This window comes from Capsicum annuum, chromosome 10, assembly GCF_002878395.1.
Source record: "Capsicum annuum cultivar UCD-10X-F1 chromosome 10, UCD10Xv1.1, whole genome shotgun sequence".
In the NCBI taxonomy this organism is placed as follows: Eukaryota; Viridiplantae; Streptophyta; class Magnoliopsida; order Solanales; family Solanaceae; genus Capsicum; species Capsicum annuum.
Genome location: NC_061120.1, coordinates 75,470,284 through 75,476,160, shown reverse-complemented (window position 1 = coordinate 75,476,160; position 5,877 = coordinate 75,470,284). Strand labels below are relative to the sequence as shown.

The 5,877-nt window shown below is 27.7% G+C and overlaps 1 long non-coding RNA gene across 1 annotated transcript; it reads right to left on the bottom strand.

Annotated features, from left to right (window-relative positions):
* Positions 1-3,182: 3,182 nt before the first annotated feature.
* On the bottom strand, positions 3,183-4,889 carry LOC124887926. The gene is made up of 3 exons (XR_007045565.1): positions 4,585-4,889; positions 3,800-3,840; positions 3,183-3,711 (listed from the first exon to the last, which is right to left on the bottom strand). It is a non-coding gene; the product is annotated as an uncharacterized LOC124887926 (long non-coding RNA).
* Positions 4,890-5,877: the final 988 nt, after the last annotated feature.

Here is a 5,877-nt window from a genome sequence, read left to right as displayed (position 1 = left end):
AACATGTTTAAGTTTCATCACTATAGATGTTATTTTGCATCACATGTTTAACATCCACAAAACTAAGATACAATTTTAAATAGAATGGTTAACCTACAAAAATCGATGGAGCAAGGCATTGAAGAATAAATAGATGCCTTAGCCAAAAAAATTAAAAATCAACAATATATCACACCGCATATAGACAATTACATTTAAATGTTGGGTTTGAGCATATATTTTAAGAAATGAAACTTAAAAGTATTGTAGTGCATGTGAAAGAAGTAGACTAAAATCAAATTGATGATTAAAAGATATAAAATATTTATAATTATTTATGAAAAAGTAATCTCATATATTCAAATTATTACAAAAAATATGTATATAATTTACCGGTTCAATTTGATTATTTATTTGATTATTTTTTAGTAAAATCAAAATCAAATCAAATATTATTGATTTTTAAAAATTAAAAACTAAACCAAATATTATTTTTTTTAATCAATTTGATTTTTAAAACCAAACCATGAACACCCCTAACAATGAGTTATGTAAATTTTTTATCAACCTTTTTAGAATATAATTATATTTATTTAAAACTCAATTATATTTAAAAAACAAATCTGCAGATAAATACTTTTAGCTAAAAATTAGGGAGGGGGGAGGGGAAGCACAAAATTTTTATACAACAAGAGGAGCATGGCCCGTGTCAGCACGGGCCCAACATTAAGATATTTTAATTATGCACATAAGTTAAATTGATGTCAATTTGAATTATGAATTATTGAATACACAAATTTAACATATTAATTACTTAATAGTATTTTTCAAGGAACCAAGTCTCACAATATAATTATATATATTTTGTTTATATAAATGACAAAATTCGGTGCATTTTTAAGTTTAGATCCTTAATCATATGATAAAGGGTTATCTAGTCATGCATATTACATCATATGTGGCTTGCAATTAATAACTCAAAATTGTATTTTACTCCCCTACTAATTCGATATAAATATTTTTTGCTTTTATTTCTCCTTCTTTTTTATTTGTCAACTCGTTCTTTGAAGTTATATTAAATTAATATTTTAAATTTTAAGTGTTTCAAAAATTATATAAAAAAGAAAACTATATGTTACCATTTTTCATATTAATTTAAGTTATTTGACTTTGAAAACACGATAAAACATACTTATGTAGTTGTTTTATTGAACTGTGCTTTTATATATGTTTCTTCCATTGAAATATAGGAGTCGTTTGTTAGGGTGTATAAAAATAATCTCGAATAGAATGTATTAGTAATGTCTGAATTAATAATACTTGTATTAGTAATATTGATATTATTTAACATTATTTCTTATACACTGCCTGGTGTGATGTATTGGAACTTGCCTTTTCAATCCGGATATATTTAAACAATTTTTTTTTAAAAAAAATTGCATATATATATATTCTAAGATTCATCCGAGATTTAGCATGGGTTCAATATATATTATTTTTTATCTTAATTAATGTTACACAAATAAAATTTAGATAATCAATCATATACTTAATATGTTTTTAGATATTTTAAGTTGTTAACTATTGTAATTTATAATATTTTAAAAATAATTTTCAAATAATATATGTTACTCTCCTTGTCCAAACTTTTGTGGCATTGATATTAAATTATATTTCTAAAATAACTGAAGTTTTTAATTATTGTAATTTATAATACTTTTCTTCTATTCCAATTTAAGTGAGACTAATATAATTTTGAGAGTCAATTAAATATTTTATATCTTTTAAATTTTTTAAGTTGCTAATTATTGTGATTTATAGTATTTTTTAAATATATTTTTTGAAATATATATTAGATTAAATTATTTTTAAATATTTTAAGTTTTTAACTATTGTAATTTATAATACTTTTTATGTAATTTTCAAATAATATATGTTACTCTCCTTGTCCAAATTTTTGTGTCATCGATAGTCAATTATATTTTTTAAATAATTTAAATTTTTAATTATTGTAATTTATAATACTTTTTCTATTCTAATTTAAGCGGAAAAATATTTTGATGGCTATAATAATTAATTAGGGGTGATTTAGTAAAATCACTATTGAAGCAATAAAACAAACATGTCTTAAATGACTTACAACAACTAACTAAAAGTGAGATAGCAAAATTACTATAAACAAAATACTTGTGAAAAAAATTTAAGTGAACCTCATATAAGCCGTCAAGTTAGTTTAAAACATCAAGAGTTAATTATTATTTTATATATTTTACCTTTTTATTAAATATTATTAATTTTTTAATATCTAGATGACTTATAATAATTAATTAGGGGTGATATAGCAAAATCATGGTTAAATTAGCTTAAACAGACATGTCATAAATGTCTATTATATTTTTTTAATTAAATATTATTAATTTTTTTAATATATAAATGATTTATAGTAATTAATTAGGGGTGATATAGTAAAATCACGCAAGCAGCCTGCTGAAGCAGACATGTCGAAACCTTCTTTTCTATATAATAGAAATTATCATTTTATATATTTTACCTTTTTATTAAATATTATTAATTTTTTAATACTTAGATGACTTATAATAATTAATTATGGGTGATATAGTAAAATCACGGTTAAAGTAGCTGAAACAGACATGTCGTAAATGTCTATTTTACTTTTTTAATTAAATATTATTAATTTTTTTAATATATAAATAATTTATAATAATTAATTAGGGGTGATATAGTAAAATCACGACGCAAGCAGCCTGCTGAAGCAGGCATGTCGAAACCTTCTCTTCTATATAATAGACTAGATAGTGATGGCCCGTGTTGAAACATTTTTCTCAACTAAACGATATGTCTATTCTAACATATTTTATCTATACTAACATATATATTGTAAATGATCGTGCAACTTTTTATCTACATTTGATCACCTATAGCTTTGCAATCGCACTAGTAGCATCTTCAAGCATCTTACTTCGGTATCATCTACTTTTTTTATCAGTTGAGCTATCTTGTCAACATTTGCAATGCGTGCTTCCTATCTAGAGCTCACATAGTCAAACACAAATGAGAACTAAGCATAACAAAAATGTAAAAGAAAAGTGAGAAATCAGTGACATATGAAATATTTTGGCAATTGAGAATTCAATGTCCAGATAACAAAATCAAGACTCTCTTCAGAGTTAATCGAGCTTCCTCTTTCGTAAGGAAAAGTCAACAGACTTGGTTGCTTCCTCGGTGCTTGTAGGATAAATTCGAGTCAGACACCTTTGGTCAAAGCATCCATTTGATTGCATTAAAAGTGGTTTAACCATTTTTAAAAAGCAGCCAACGGAACTGAATGCTATAGGCATCACAAGCAGTCCATCGAGTAGTAGCAAAAAGGAGCTTTGAATATATTAAGAAACAATAATAAAGTTGGAAAGGATCTAGTAGAAATGGAAGTCATTTAATCAGATAATTTTTGCAGAAGTGAAGGAAGCGCACAGGAGCAACACTATCGTGTGGAACTTTCTTCAAAGGACCATGACACCCACCCTCACCATACATGCAGAAGCAGGCTTCCATTGCAAGGAAGACATCACCAAAGCGGCTTCCTTCCATCGAGGTTCCTTTATAGGAGTGGATGGTGGTTATAGACGCGGTTGCACCAACAGCAACTGCTAGGACAGTCTAGTTTCAGATTCAATCTTCAAAACTCATTCAAAACTTGCAACACCTTTTCTCCTAAAATTCAAAAATTACTTTCTCAAAATCAGTTGGGTAAAGCTAGATAGAAATTACTCAAAACTTAATTTCGGTTAAAAAAAAGTACCTGAGGTTTGAGTCGGAGGGTGATCATTGCCATTAGATGATCTGCATGTTGGAAAATTAAAAACCAAAAGCTCAGCTGCACACACAACAACTAGTGATCCATCGAAGCAGCATCACTATTAGTAACCTTAAAAAGGAAAGACCAATGCACAATATCTTAAATTACCAACACATGAAGTATAATACAACATAAGAAATTGCATACGAAAAATAGTACAATGCAAATTATAGCAACTATTAATCACTAAATGAAACCGATGAAGTCCATGATTAAGTCAATTTATACGAACGTTAACCGTAGTTGGACCTATACAAAGAGGAGAATAAGAAATAAAGATATACATGTATGAAATATTCATAGAAAAAATTACACCTTTAGGTCAAAATCCGCCAATGTAACAATAGAAATAGAAAATTAAAGCAAAAAGGGTGGAAACATAAATAGATAAAGTTTCAGATAAAAGGCTATGAAATATACTTAGAAAGGCTTACATCTTTTGGTCACGATCACAAATGTGACAATAGAAGAGCAAATTATAGCAAAAAGGTGGAAATACAAACAGATAAAGATTTAGATAGAAAGTTGTAAACATACTTAACAAAAAATATAATTCAGACTCTTAGTTCACAATCAAAATGTGACAACGGGAAGCAAAGAAGAGCACAAGACGATGAAAAAATAACCAGATAAAGATACATCTTTAAGTCACAATCCAACAACAATAACAAACCAAGCGTAATTCCACTGGTAGGGTCTGAGGAGGATAGTGTGTAAACTCAACTCACTTGCATTGTGCACATCAAACTTCATGAAGTCATTGGGAAGATAGTGACGGATCGTCTTGTCAGCCCGTCTCCGTTGTTGGGCATCTAGACATATCCCTTGAACTTTCTTCCAACTCTAGAATCAATATCTTTTGATCAACGTCAGCTTGACTGTATTAGTGATCCAATCCAGCTTGATCGCACCACAACTAACCATTTGATAAACCTACCCACCAAAAATGGGGCAGATGAACTAACATTGAGCTTCACAGAGGGCAATTTCTTCAATATCTCAACATCTTAACCATGCCTTTGACACTGCTTTCTTCCCAATATTAAAACACACAACAAATACTATATGAACACTAATTCACTAAAGTACCAAATAAAATTTTCAAGGAGTATACCCCCACAAAATGCATATTAAAATTAAAAGGATTAAAAAGCACCAAAGCATCTTTGAAGTGCATAATCAAAATTGAAGCTGCATAGATACAGATCCGTAGGAAAAACCCCAAAGAAAAATCAAAATTAAACATGTAGTTTTCACCATCAGATTTCAATGTAAGACAACATAATTCAATCTTTTTCCTAATATAAATGTAAAAATAAAAAATACCTGCCAGTGAAAAATAATTTGGCAGAAGAAGAAGACAACGATAGATGATCGATTGAAATCTTTAGTTTTTATATTGAAAAAAGCATTGTACTTTTTGATGATAGATGAGTGTCATTTTTGTGTTTAGAAGAAAGGTGAAGGAGCTTACTTTTTTGACACGTAAAAGGTAGCTGATGCATATCAGCTAATGTACTTAATAGATACGTAAAAGGTAGCTGATGCATATCAACTAAACCAAAATAACAAAACTATCCTTGGATATAGGCATGCATGTTGGAATCCTAGCCTTTTCTAATATAGTAGAAAAAATGCGATTCTCTCTGCGGGATTTTTTTTGATTTAGAAGACAATATAATGTCGTTAATATTAAATGTCATGGAAAGATATTGCTATGATTATGTAAATATTTTTAAAATATTACACAATTATGTTTTCTCAGTATTTAATAATACTAGTATATTTAGGTGTACGCACCTCATGCGTGTACCTCACTTTAATGAGTTTAAACGCTATACTAAATATGATATTTGTTTAAATAATACAAATGAAAACAATATTTTTTGAACATGTAAAGATGGAGAATTTATTTAATTAATTATATAGTATTTTCATTATCTAAGATACAAATAAGATAGTGAAAAATGAGAAATACATTAACATCCCCTTATATGTGCCAGCAAATTTTATTTTTACAT